Source organism: Schistocerca nitens, chromosome 2 (assembly GCF_023898315.1).
Source record: "Schistocerca nitens isolate TAMUIC-IGC-003100 chromosome 2, iqSchNite1.1, whole genome shotgun sequence".
Classification (NCBI taxonomy): Eukaryota; Metazoa; Arthropoda; class Insecta; order Orthoptera; family Acrididae; genus Schistocerca; species Schistocerca nitens.
Window position 1 is genome coordinate 933,871,979 of NC_064615.1, and position 14,215 is coordinate 933,886,193.

The window sequence follows — 14,215 nt, forward strand, 5'->3', positions numbered from 1 at the left end:
ACATGCGTGAGCTCATTGTCAATGCATGTGCGAACATTACGGAGGGCGAACTACTCGCTGTTGAGAGGAATGTCATTACACGTATTGCCAAATGCATTGAGGTTGACGGACATCATTTTGAGCATTTATTGCATTAATGTGGTATTTACAGGTAATCACGCTGTAACAGCATGCGTTCTCAGAAATGATAAGTTCACAAAGGTACATGTATCACATTGGAACAAACGAAATAAAATGTTCAAACGTTCCTACGTTCTGTATTTTAATTTAAAAAACCTACCTGTTACCAACTGTTCGTCTAAAATTGTGAGCCATATGTTTGCGACTATTACAGCGCCATCTATCACAAAGCGAAAAAAGTGGCCCAACTAAAACATTCATATTTCTTTACGTACTACACGAATATGTAATAAAAATGGGGGTTCCTATTTAAAAAAACACAGTTGATATCCGTTTGACCTACGGCAGCGCCATCTAGCGGGCCAACCATAGCGCCATCTGGTTTTCCCCTTCAAGCTAGACAAATTTCGTTTTTGTAGTTTTTTCGTTTGACGCTTATTTCGTGAGATATTTGGCCCGGTCAGGATCAATGGACCACCCTGTGTAGTGAAAGTTCTCTTTTAAATAATTGTTAATAGTGAAAATTCTCTCTAAAATAATTAAAAAATATGACTGAAGTACTGTTTCTGATAGTAAGCTCTGAGCTATAATAATAAATGAACTGTCGCAATGAAACTTGTCTGTCGTAATGTGAAAGCGAAGCTGCACTGTTATAATATTTGATTGTCGTAATGAAAATTGAAGTATTCCATACTGTAAACGTTATCAATCTGACTGCAAGAATTTTGAACAGTATAAACTGCCTAAGTAATGAACTTTAACATAAAATCTAGAATAATTGGTTTTGCAACATTGATCACAAAACTGTCTTTGAATGACATAAGTTGGCCCTGATTGAATAAATAAAAAAATCAAAATATTTTGTCCTTTATTCTACGCAAATCTGGATAACGCATTGCAGTACTGCTCTGTCTTGCCCACCGCGATGCTAAAACTGCAAATTACTGAATCTAAACAGAAACACGGGAGAGGTGCAATGAGTTCTCTGTTAATTGCAAAGCGAGCTGTTTTTTCGAAGACACTTGGTTCCATGGTTCACTAAAAGTTGTAAGGGAAAAGTTGGTAGAAAAATGAAATATGCACGTAAATGACAACACTAAGTTTTTTGCATACTGTGAAAAATTGCTCAAGGCAGATTTTATATTTAATGAACTTCTCAACATCCAAACAGTACACTTTCCTATATCTCAAATCTAGCAACTCTCAATACAATAACCAAGTTAAAAATGGGCTCTGAGCACTATGCGACATAACTTCTGAGGTCAAAGTCACCTAGAACTTAGAACTAATTAAACCTAACCAACCTAAGGACATCACACACATCCATGCCCGAGGCAGGATTCGAACCTGCGACCGTAGCAGTCGCTCGGTTCCAGACTGTAGCGCCTAGAACCGCAGGCCGCTCCGGCCGGCACCAAGTTAAAAAAGTAACGTCATTATAATATTTACCTGACATTTAATTAGACTTCTTCCTTCACAAATCAGTTTCAGTTACTGTCTTGATATAATCATATTGATTGAACAAACTGATAAATTGAGACTTTAAATTTGAAACATAATATTGCCATTGCTTCCTCACTCTGCCACAGCTTAACATGGTCTGCCCTTTTGCGCCCTCTCGCACATCAGAGATACTAACTTAACTTCTACAGCTTTACAACGTCGCTTCTCGCTCACAATCGATTCAGATACCAAAATTATACATGACACTTATCAAGTGTTCACAGACACCAGCTGAAAGCAGCACTAAAATACCGATTATTGTGGTCAACTTGTGCAGCAATCTGTCGATACCTCCATCCAGCTTCCCGCAGGCCCATAATGCGATCTAATTCAAATGGCTTGTCTGTGGGGCGTGGTTGTACCCTAGAGCGAAACTGCCTGCGAAGTCAACACAGAGGACGCACAGACTCGCCTCCCGAGCGCCATCTGATCACCAATGACCGTGACAAATGAATCACGAACAGCGCAACCCCACATATTATACTCTGGTACTACTGAACACAATCCTTGACGGGCATATTTGTGACTGTCTATTAACATCATAAAATGATTTTTTATTGAACACCATGTGACAAGCCGGCCGCAGTGACCGAGCGGTTCTAGGCGCTACAGTCTGGCACCGCGCGACCGCTACGGTCGCAGGTTCGAATCCTGCCTCGGCCATGGATGTGTGTGATGTCCTTAGGTTAGTTAGGTTTAAGTAGTTCTAAGTTCTAGGGGACTGATGACCTCAGAAGTTAAGTCCCATACTGCTCACAAGGGAACCTCCCCATCGCACCCCTCTCAGATTTAGTTATAAGTTGGTACAATGGATAGGCCATGAAAAACTGAACACAGATCAATCGAGAAAACAGGAAGAAGTTATGTGCAACTATGAAAAAAAAAGCAGAATATAGAAACTGAGTAGTCCATGTGCAGGATAGGCAACATTAAGGAAACATTGGCTCAGGAGCACCGTGGTCCCGTGGTTAGCGTGAACAGCTACGGAACGAGAAGTCCTTGGTTCAAGTCTTTCCTCGTGTGAAAGTTTTAATTTTTTATTTTCAGACAATTACTATCCGTCCCTCCGATGCGAAGTAACTGCGCCGTAGTATGGGGACGCTACACCTAAACAAGAAAACCTAAATCGGGCAAGGTAGAAAAATCTTTTTACCCATTCGCCAAGTTAGGTGGGTCGACAACATATTCCTGTCATGTGACACACATGCCGTCACCAGTGTCGTATATAATATATCAGACGTGTTTTCCTTTGGAGGAATCGGTTGACCTATGACCTTGCGATCAAATGTTTTCGGTTGCCATTGGAGAGGCACGTCCTTTCGTCTACTAATCGCACGGTTTTGCAGTGCGGTCGCAAAACACAGACACTAAACTTCTTACAGTGAACAGAGACGTCAATGAACGAACGGACAGATCATAACTTTGCGAAAATAGAGAAAGTAAAATTCTCATGCGAGGGGAGACTTGAACCAAGGACCTCTCGTTCCGCAGCTGCTCACGCTAACCACGGGACCACGGTGCTCCTGAGCTCACGGTTCCTTAATGTTGCCTATCATACGCATGGACCACTCAGTTTGTATATTTTGCCTTTTTTTCATAGTTGCACGTAGCTTCTTCCTGTTTTCTCGATTGATCTGTGTTCAGTTTTTCAAGGCCTATCCACTGTGCCAACTTATAAGCAAATCTGAGGGGGGTGCGATGGGGAGGTTCCCTTGTCAGAGCCATTTGAACCAACCATGTGAAAAACTAAGAAAAATTTTCCTTGCCTTTTTTGTACGATAGTTGAAATTACTTTCAGCCGTATGACAACAGTAACAAGAACATTAACAGCAGTAATTAATTCTCTGTATCTTAGCAATTAAAAATATTGAACGAGCCTGGGGGTTGCTTAAACCGCTGTGCTCATAATCTAGGGGAACGCAGTTCAAGTACCTATCAGTTTACTCTCATTCTTTACTTGAAAGCACAGTGTCTGTTCCTTCGAAAGAAAAGACATCACGAAAATCCAGCAGCTGTGGAACACTATATGTAAATTAAAGGGAGATCACTGCTATCAGCGGCAGCGGGACATTAAGCGGATTTTACTTTTAATCCGTCATGATTGCAAAATGTTTATTCATATGACCGTTTTCGGTTCAGCTAGAACCATCTTCAGATCTGCAACGATAATGATACTAATTTACTATTTCACGAATGAAACTCTTTTTCATCCTATCTAATCAACATCAAATGTACCAGAACATACCTGATATATCGGTTACAGGAGTAACCCGTCCAAATACAGCAACTTTCACATGCTGCGTCACATAAAATTGGTTGGCAGAATGCACGTCATTTATATTAATTATAACACTATTACCGACAGGTGGCGTCTGGTACATTTGTTATATTACATATGCACATACTGTATTCAGTAGATTTTTGTGATTAACTTTCATCTCCAAAAATACTTAATTAAAATCTATAGATGTCAAGGTTAAAATCTGTACTTATCAAAATTAAAAAACACAGTAAAATTATCATTTTTATACGATCTAAAAACATAGGACGATTTCTATATCTATGGCGCTGGTGTAGACTTGTTTTCTTCCATGATCTGCTTCCCAGGTTCCCGCCATTTCGGTGTTGTGCCGCGATCCGCTGTCGTCTGACGTCCATCGCCGTGGGCAAGAGGGCCGCGCAGGAGGGCCCCGTCTACGACGCCAGGAGCTGCACGCATCTTCCAGCTTCTCCATCACGCACCATCTCTCATCACTCGGCCTGGACCTCCACACGCAACAGTTGTCATCTTAGTAAGCCGTCATAAATACTCGCTTTGCTCGTTGAGGATTAAATCCGGATCTTTCTTTTTGTGGGTGTATATTTCAATTTCTTCCAAAATGTTAAGAGGCCTTCCCTTATGAGCTCTATGCAGGATGTCTTAATTTTGTTCAATGTTCGTGATTGAGTGCTTTGAGGCAGCCATATGCGCCCAAAACGCTGTTTTGTTTTGAGAGCAGGTGTGCTCCCTGAATCTGGTCTCAAAGTTCCTACCAGTCTGCCCTATATATTGTTTACGGCAGTCAAATGGTTCAAATGGCTCTGAGCACTATGGGACTTAACATCTATGGTCATCAGTCCCCTAGAACTTAGAACTACTTAAACCTAACTAACCTAAGGACAGCACACAACACCCAGCCATCACGAGGCAGAGAAAATCCCTGACCCCGCCGGGAATCGAACCCGGGAACCCGGGCGTGGGAAGCGAGAACGCTACCGCACGACCACGAGATGCGGGCATTTACGGCAGTCATCACATTTGATCTTATATACACCTGAATCCTGAAATTTATTCCTACTATTATATATTTTGTGCCTAAACTTCAATTTTAGCGTGTTATTTGTTCGGAACCCTGTTTTAACGTCGGATTTACGAAAGCATCGTTCAATCTTATCTGTAATTCTTCCACTGCAAGTGAGAGCCACATATTTTTTCTTGTTGTTCCTCTTAACTGCGACTTGACTTCCTTCTATTTGTTTCATTTGCCTCTTCTTTATGTTCTTATAAATATTCATCACCTGCTTACACGTAAATCCGTTCGCTACGACCACTTGTTTTAAAATATTTAGCTCCTTTTCTACTTCCTGTTGGCTTAGTGGCAATCTTACAAGGGAACCTCCCCATCGCACCCCCCTCAGATTTAGTTATAAGTTGGCATAATGGATAGGCCTTGAAAAACTGAACACAGATCAGTCGAGAAAACAGGAAGAAGTTGCGTGGAACTATGAAAAAAATAAGCAAAATATACAAACTGAGTAATCCATGTGTAAGATAGGCAACATCAAAGACAGTGTGACCTCAGGAGCACCGTGGTCCCGTGGTTAGCGTGAGCAGCTGCGGAACGAGAGGTCCTCGGTTCAAGTCTTCCCTCGAGTAAAAAGTTTACTTTCTTTATTTTCGCAAAGTTATGATCTGTCCGTTCGTTCATTGACGTCTCTGTTCACTGTAATAAGTTTTGTGTCTGTGTTTTGCGACCGCACTGCAAAACCGTGTGATTAGTAGACGAAAGGATGTGCCTCTCCAATGGGAACCGAAAACATTTGATCGCAAGGTCATAGGTCAACCGATTCCTCCACAGGAAAACACGTCTGATATATTCTATACGACATTCGTGACGGCATGTGCGTCACATGACAGGAATATGTTGTCGACCCACCTAACTTGTACACTTGGCGAATGGGTAAAAAGATTCTTCTACCTTGCCCGATTTAGCTTTTCTGTGGATGTGATAATCACTCCCAAAAAAGTGATGAAAACATAAGAGTTTGTCACATAAACTGGAAATAAAAAATTAAAGTTTTCACCCGAGAGAAGACTTGAACCAAAGACTTCTCGTTCCGCAGCTGCTCATGCTAACCGCGGGACCACGGCGCTGCTGAGCTCAGATTATCGTTGATGTTGCCTATCATGCACATGGACTACTCAGTTTGTATATTTTGCTTATTTTTTCATAGTTCCACGCAACTTATTCCTGTTTTCTCGATTGATCTGTGTTCAGTTTTTCAAGGCCTATCCACTGTGCCAACTTATAACAAAATCTGAGGGGGGTGTTATGGGGAGGTTCCCTTGTTAGTAGTCTGTATACCATCGAAGTAAAATAGGCCCATTTGCATCGCGGTGGGTGACAAGAGCGCTCATTGATAACTAAATCTGTACACGTAGGTTTTCTAAATATGCTAAATTCATGCTTCGCATCTTTCTTTATTAGTGTTAATCCTAAGTAATCTATACGGTTGTTTTCTTCAAATTCCATAGTGAATCTAATTTTCGGGTGTTGACAGCTCATTTTTTGTGCTACGTTTCCGATATCATTTTTATTTCCTTTGCGTAATAAAATAGAGTCGTCAACATATCTCCTGTAATATACAATTTTCTCAGCGATATCAGGATTTTCACCAAGGAATTCGTTTTCCAAGTGATTTACAAAAATGACAGCCAGCGTCCCAGCTTATCTGTTTCCCATTGCCAACACGCCCACGGCGATGGACGTCGCACAACTGAGCGGATCGCGGCACAACACCGAAATGGCGGGAATCAGGGAAGAAGATCATGGAAGAAAACAAGTCTACATCAGCGCCATAGATATAGAAATCGTCCTATGTTTTTAGATCGTATAAAAATGATAATTTTACTGTGTTTTTTTTAATTTTGATAAGTACAGATTTTAACCTTGACATCTATAGATTTTAATTATTTTTGGAGATAAAAGTTAATCACAAAAATCTACTGAATACAGTATGTGCATATGTAATATAACAAATGTACCAGACGCCACCTGTCGGTAATAGTGTTATAATTAATATAAATGACGTGCATTCTGCCAACCAATTTGTTCTGGTACATTTGATGTTGATTAGACAGGATGAAAAAGATTTTCATTCGTGAAATAGTAAATTAGTATCATTATCATTACAGATCTGAAGATGGTACTAGCTGAACCGAAACCAGTCATATGAATAAACATTTTGCAATCAAGACGGATTATAAGTAAAATTGTAAAATCACTGATTGCGGCTATCCTATCAGACATTATGTCTGTTTTTGCAAAACATTAAGCGGAATCAGCGGCGACGGACGAAAATTTGAACCGGACCGGGATTCGAACCCGGGATCTCGTGCTTACTCGACAGGTGCGGTAACCATTGCGCCATCCACAACACAGCGTTAGCGCAACTGCACGGACTATCTCGGTACGCCTCACGGTCAATCCACACTTCCATTGAGCGTGAACTATCCGCAGTCCTTGTCCATTATATTCCTGTTCGCTACTCAGAGATTCCTACGGGAGGTCGGTCGAATACAATGTACAGAAATTGCGGACAGGTGGCGCTCCATGGGAGTGTGGATCGGCCTCGAGGAGTTCCGAGACAGTCCGTGCAGCTGCGGTAACTCAGTGTCCCGGATGGCGCAATGACTAGTGAGCAGGAGATCCCGGGTTCGAATCCTGGTCCGGGACACATACTCGTTCGTCGCCGCTGATTACGCTTAATGTCCTGCTGCAGCTGATAGTAGTGATTCCCCCTTCAATTTACATATATTCTAATTCTGTTTTTTCCCTAGTTTCTCTAAATGACAGTTGGAATAGTTTCTCCCAAAAACAGAGTTATTAAAGACCTCGATTTCGACCAGACATTCTTCTTCTCTTTCCTGGCCTTTATCTCGTATCTTCAGTGGGTCGCCGGCCTGAGTGGCCGAGCGGTTCTAGGCGCTACAGTCTGGAACCGCGTGACGCTACGGTCGCAGGTTCGAATCTTGCCTCGAGCATGGATGTGTGTGACGTCCTTAGGTTAGTTAGGTTTAAGTTGTTCTACGTTCTAGGGGACTGATGACCTCAGTAGTTAAGTCCCATAGTGCTTAGAACCATTTGAACCATTCCGTGGGTCGGCAAGTTAATTATTTGATATGGCAGTGATACTGGTAGAGGTCTTGAAAGGAGGATATAAGATGAACATCAACAAAAGCAAAACGAGGATAATCGAATGTAGTCGAATTAAGTCTGGTGATGCTGAGGGAATTGATTAGGAAAGGAGACACTTAAAGTAGTAAATGAGTTTTGCTATTTGGGAAGCAAAATAAGTGATGATGGTCGAAGTAGAGAGGATATAAAATATAGACTGGCAATGGCAAGGAAAGCGTTTCTGAAGAAGAGAAATTTGTTAACATCGAGAATAGATTTAAGTGACAGGAAGTCGTTTCTGAAAGTATTTGTATGGAGTGTAGCCATGTATGGAAGTGAAACACAATCGATAAATAGTTTGGACAAGAAGAGAATAGAAGCTTTCGAAATGTGGTGCTACAGAAGAATGCTGAAGATTATATGGGTAGATCACAAAATTAATGAGGAGGTATTGAATAGAACTGGGGAGAAGAGGAGTTTGTGGCACAACTTGACTAGAAGAAGGGATCGGTTGGTAGGACATGTTCTGAGGCATCATGGATCACAAATTTAGCATTGGAGGGTAAAAATCGTATAGGGGAGACCAAGAGATGAGTACACTAAGCAGATTCAGAAGGATGTGGGTAAGTACTGGGAGATGAAGAAACTTGCACAGGATAGAGTAGCATGGAGAGCTGCATCAAACCAGTCTCAGGACTGAAGAACACAACAACAACAACTGGTAGAGGGTAACCGATGCCCGGTATTCACTTAATCTGATGTGTGAAATCGCGTGAAATCCACATCCAGGCTGGCGGGCATTCTGGCACTCGTCATTAATCCACCGGATGGATTCGATCCGGGACCGGAACTCGTCCTCTCATCCTGGAAGCAGTGTACTAACGCGAGGGGCAATGCGGGCGGGTATTTCGAGTAGACATTAAAGTCTAACATTCCCTCCGTAATATTCTAGAGACTGGTCATCGACTAATAGACTGCACTCAATGAGCAGGAAGCGTTTCCGAGACCTTGAATTCTGTTCGGCGATTAGCCCTAGAACGTTTCTGGCAATTAAACGTGATTGTCACGACTCCAGTTTCTTTGTGTATGCACGTATTCAAGAGCAGCTTCACATACACTGAAGCGCCAAACGAACTGGTATAGGCATGTGTATTCAAATACAGAGATATGTAAACAGGCACAAAATGGCACCGCGTTCAGCAACGCCTGTATAAGATAACAAGTGTCTGTCGCAGTTGTTAAATCGGTTACTACTGCTACAATGGCAGGTTATCAAGATTTAAGTGAGTTTGGACGTGATGTCATAGTCGGCGCACGAGCGTTGGAACACAGCATCTCCGAGGTAGCAATGAAGTGGGGTTTTTCCAGTACGACCATTTCACGAGTGTACCGCGAATATCAGGAATCCGGTAAAACGTCAAATCTCCGACATCGCTGCGGCCGGAAAAAGATCCTGCAAGAACGGAACCAACGACGACTGAAGAGAAGCGTTTAATGTGACAGAAGTGCAACTCTTCCGCAAATTGCTCCAGATTTTAGTGCTGGGCTATCAAAAAGTGTCAGCGTACGAACCATTCAACGAAACATCATCGATATGGGCTTTCGGAGCCGAAGGCCCACTCGTGTACCCTTGATGATTGCACGACACAAAGCTTTACGCCACGCCTGGGTCCATCAACACCGGCATTGCAGTGCTGATGACCTGAAACGTGTTGCGTGGTCGGAGGAGTCACGTTTCAAATTGTATCGAGCGGATGAACGTGTACGGATATGGATGATGATGATGATGATATTTGGTTGTAGGGCGCTCAACTGCGCCGTTATCAGCGCCGGTACAATTTTCAACCCTTGCTCAGTCCACTCTCGCCACTTTCATGAATGATGATGAAATAATGATGGACAACACAAACACTCAGTCATCTCGAGGCAGGTGAAATTCCTCGACTCCGCTGCGAATCGAACCCGGGTCCCCGTGCTCGGGACACGAGAATGCCACCGCACGGATATGGAGACAACCTCATGAAACCACGGACCCTGCATATCAGCAGGGTCTGTTCAAGCTGGCAGAGGCTCTGTGATGGTGTGGGGCGTGTGCATTTGGTGTGATATGACACCCCTGATACCTCTAGATACGACTCTGACAGGTGACACGAATGTAAGCATTCTGCCTGATCACCTGCGTGCATTCACGTCCGTTGTGCATGTCGACGGACTTGGACAGTTCCAGGAGGACAATGCGACACCCCACACGTTCAGAATTGTTAGAGAGTGGCTCCAGGAACACTCTTCTGAGTTTCAACACTTCCGCTGGCCGCCATGCTCCCGAAACATGAACATTATTGAGCATATCTGGGATGCCTTGCAACGTGCCGTTCAGAAGAGATTTCGACCCCCTCGTACTCTTAGCGATTTATGGACAGCCCTTCAGGATTCATGGTGTCAATTCCCTCCAGCACTACTTCAGACATTAGTAGAGTCCATGCCACGTCGTGTTGCGGCACTTCTGCGTGCTCGCGAGGGCCCTACACGATATTAGGCAGGTGTACCAGTTACTTTGGCTCTTCAATGTATTTTGGAAAAGTGAAGTACTAACAAAATGTCAGTTTGGTTTTCAGAAAGGGTTTTCAACAGAAAATGCTATATATGCTTTCACTGATCAAATATTAAATGCTCTGAATAACCGAACATCACACATTGCGATCTCTCAAAGGCTTCTGATTGCGTGAATCACGAAATCCTTCTAGATAAGCTTAAGTATTGTGGTATGAATGAGACAGTTTTTTCAAATGGTTTAATTCATATTTAACTGGAAGAATACAGAATGTTGAAATTAACAGTACAGATAGTCTTCAAAAATGAGCAGAGTCCTCTAACTGGGGATCTATCAAGAATGGTGTCCCACAGCATTCAGTCTTGGGTCCCTTGTTGTTCTTAGTATGTATTAATGACTTGCCACTCTATATTCATGAAGATGCAAACTAATTCTTTTTGCTGATGATACAAGTATAGTAATCACACCCAACAAACAAGAATTAGCTGAGGATATTGTAAACAATGTCTTTCAGAAAATAATTAAGTGTTTCTCTGCAAATGGACTCTCGCTAAATTCTGTACAATAAATGGCATAACAACATTAATAAATATATTTTTTTAACAGAAGTCTGTTGCTGTGGCAGAATATTCAAAATCTCTGGGTGTGTGAACTGCTGAAAAATTGAATTGGAAGAAACACATTGATGATCTTCTGAAACAGTTAGGTTCAGCTACTTATGCTATTAGAGTTATTGCAAATTTTTGTGTTAAACATACCAGTAAATTAGCCTACTATGCCTATTTTCATTCAGTGCTTTCATATGGCAACTTATTTTGGGGTAATTCATCATTAAGAGAAAAAGTATTCATTAAACGAAAGAGTTTAATCAGAATAATAGCTGGAACCCATCCAAGATCACCTTGCATACATTTATTTAAGGATCTCGGGATATTCACAGTACCTCCGCAATACATATATTCATTTATCATATTTATTATTAATAACCCGTCCCAGTTCAAAATGGCTCTGAGCACTATGGGACTTAACTACTGAGGTCATCAGTCCCCTACAACTTACAACTACTTAAACCTAACGAACCTAAGGACATCGCACACATCCATGCCCGAGGCAGGATTCGAACCTGCGACCGTACCGGTCGCGCGGTTCCAGACTGTAGCGCCAGAACCGCTCGGCCACTCCAGCCGGCGTCCCAGTTCAAAAATAATAGCGAAGTGAGTAGCTACAACACTAGGAGAAATGGTGGTCTTCACTATTCTGGCGTAAGTCTGACTTTGGCACAGAGAGGGGAGAATTATGCTGCCACAGAAGTCTTGGTCATTTGCCAAATAGCATTAAAAGTCTGACAGATAACTAAACAACTTTTAAAAATATATTAAAAGAATTTCTGAATGTGAGCTCCTTCCAATCAACAGATGATTTTTTAAATATGAAGTAGAAAATGTAAAAAAAGAATTATAAAAATTATGTCGTGTAATGAAAACTTATATTAAATTGACATGTCCTCATCATTACGAAATATTTATTCATGGTCTATGGAACAAGTGTTAATGGAATGTAACTTAATACTTCTCACTACACAGAGTGGTGTTGTTCTAACGTTTCATTGCTTACCCTAAAATGGCTGAGAGGGGGGGAGCTGATTGAGATCAGGCCAACAGTAAAGCTTGATGCTTTTCACGCAAATCCCAGCGAGCTGGTAGTGAGACAGTGCGTTTCACAATACTGAATCCATGGGACTAAATTACCAGTTCTGGCATGTACTTTAGAACCATGGAAACCATCTGAAAAACGTGGTCAGTCCGGAAGACTGGAGCTATTTTTAATCTGTTTTCTCACTGCGAAAAACGTAAGGCACTAGTATGTGAAAGCGTATTTGTTAAAGTGTGTAGCAGAGTGAGTTGCTCGACAAGTTATGAGGGATATGCAGTTATTCCGGTATCATGTTAAACTGTGCTTTTGGCGTAATCAACATAGGAAAACAGGTGTATACTTCTTAAAACAAGAGAAACGCGTATAAAGCATTGTAATGTTGGCACAAGCCTTGGGGTTGAGTGCTTTACTTAACTGTTAGTTCTGCCTGAGTGCCTGACGTTATCGTGATAAGTCGTATCTTCGCTGCTGCATTCAGGAAGAGATAGCAGGAACAGGGAAAACACGTTAAATTTTGCTCTTCGTTACTTTGTTTGAATGTGTGCGAAACAGTCTATGCTTCACGCCCTTAACCTGCAACGATATATTCATTTAGAACGATTTAGTATGGCTTTAAGGTAGTGTGACTCAACTGCCTTAGAATAATACATACGTTTCGGTTAGAGCAGTGTAGACGTAGTGGATGTCATCCAGAAATAAACTCCTTAAATCCTTTCTGTTCGTCACCACACCGCCCCTAGATGAGGCACAAGAGATATGCTACAGGTGTTGCTGCAATCATAAGACGGTTAATAGCTTGAATTTTTCAAATAGGATGGATGTAAGCAATGAGGCCGTGCACGAGTACCTGAACAATACCATAGTTTTTTTATTGTAAAAACAAGCTTAGAACATCAGTTCGAAGTGAATGTAAAAGTCCGAAGGGCGTTCAGTTAGTAATGCAACACTTTTTTCTCCCGGCCAATTTCGACCGAAAAAAAGGCAGAATTTGTCGTGGGACATCGTGAAATATGCCGCCTTCAGCCCCTATAGTTTCATGAAGTTCCGATAGGTGGCAGCGCTGTACGTAGCCTTCTAAATGGCGTCTGTAACGGAGTTGCGTTCGAGGCAGAGAGCTGTCATTGAGTTTCTTTTGTCGGAAAAGACAAACAGGGGCCGCCGTTGGATAAGCAGCTGCAGCAGCAAGTCGTATACTCCTAGCTCACTCATTTGTTACATAGTTTAGTTCTTAATTTCTTTGCGTGTTTTTGGTACTTGCATTGTTTAATTCATAAATTTCGGGCGTATTATAGTATTTGAGAGTTGTAGCATCGCGTTTTAGTACCTGAATAGTGTAAATTCGCGTAGTCCTTTGTCTTCTGTTTTTGTTTTGAACGGCCAGTGTCGGTTGGTCACAGTCAGTGTGCTCCCTGCCGCCGTTGGATAAGCAGCTGCAGCAGCAAGTCGTATACTCCTAGCTCACTCATTTGTTACATAGTTTAATTCTTAATTTCTTTGCGTGTTTTTGGTACTTGCATTGTTTGATACATAAATTTCGGGCGTATTATAGTATTTGACAGTTGTAGCATCGCGTTTTAGTACCTGAATAGTGTAAATTTGCGTAGTCTCCTTCCGCCGTCGAGCAGTGTGTCAGCAGTGCGCAAGTAGCAGCATTACTGCATTTACTAGGCAATCTTGTATTTTAATAACCGTTAAAATTTTGTCGATTTGTTTGTGCTCTCTGTAGATTAGTTCAGACGTTCTTTGCAAAACAGTTTTTAGCATGGATAGGGACTGCAACTGCTGTGTTCGGATGCAGGCTGAGTTGGCATCCCTTCGCTCCCAGCTTCAGGCAGTGTTGGCTTCGGTCACACAGCTTGAGGCTGTTGCCAATGGGCATCACTGTGGGGGTCCGGATGGGGGTTTGTCAGGGACGGCCAGCTCGTCCCACGCATCCCCCAATCGGACTAAG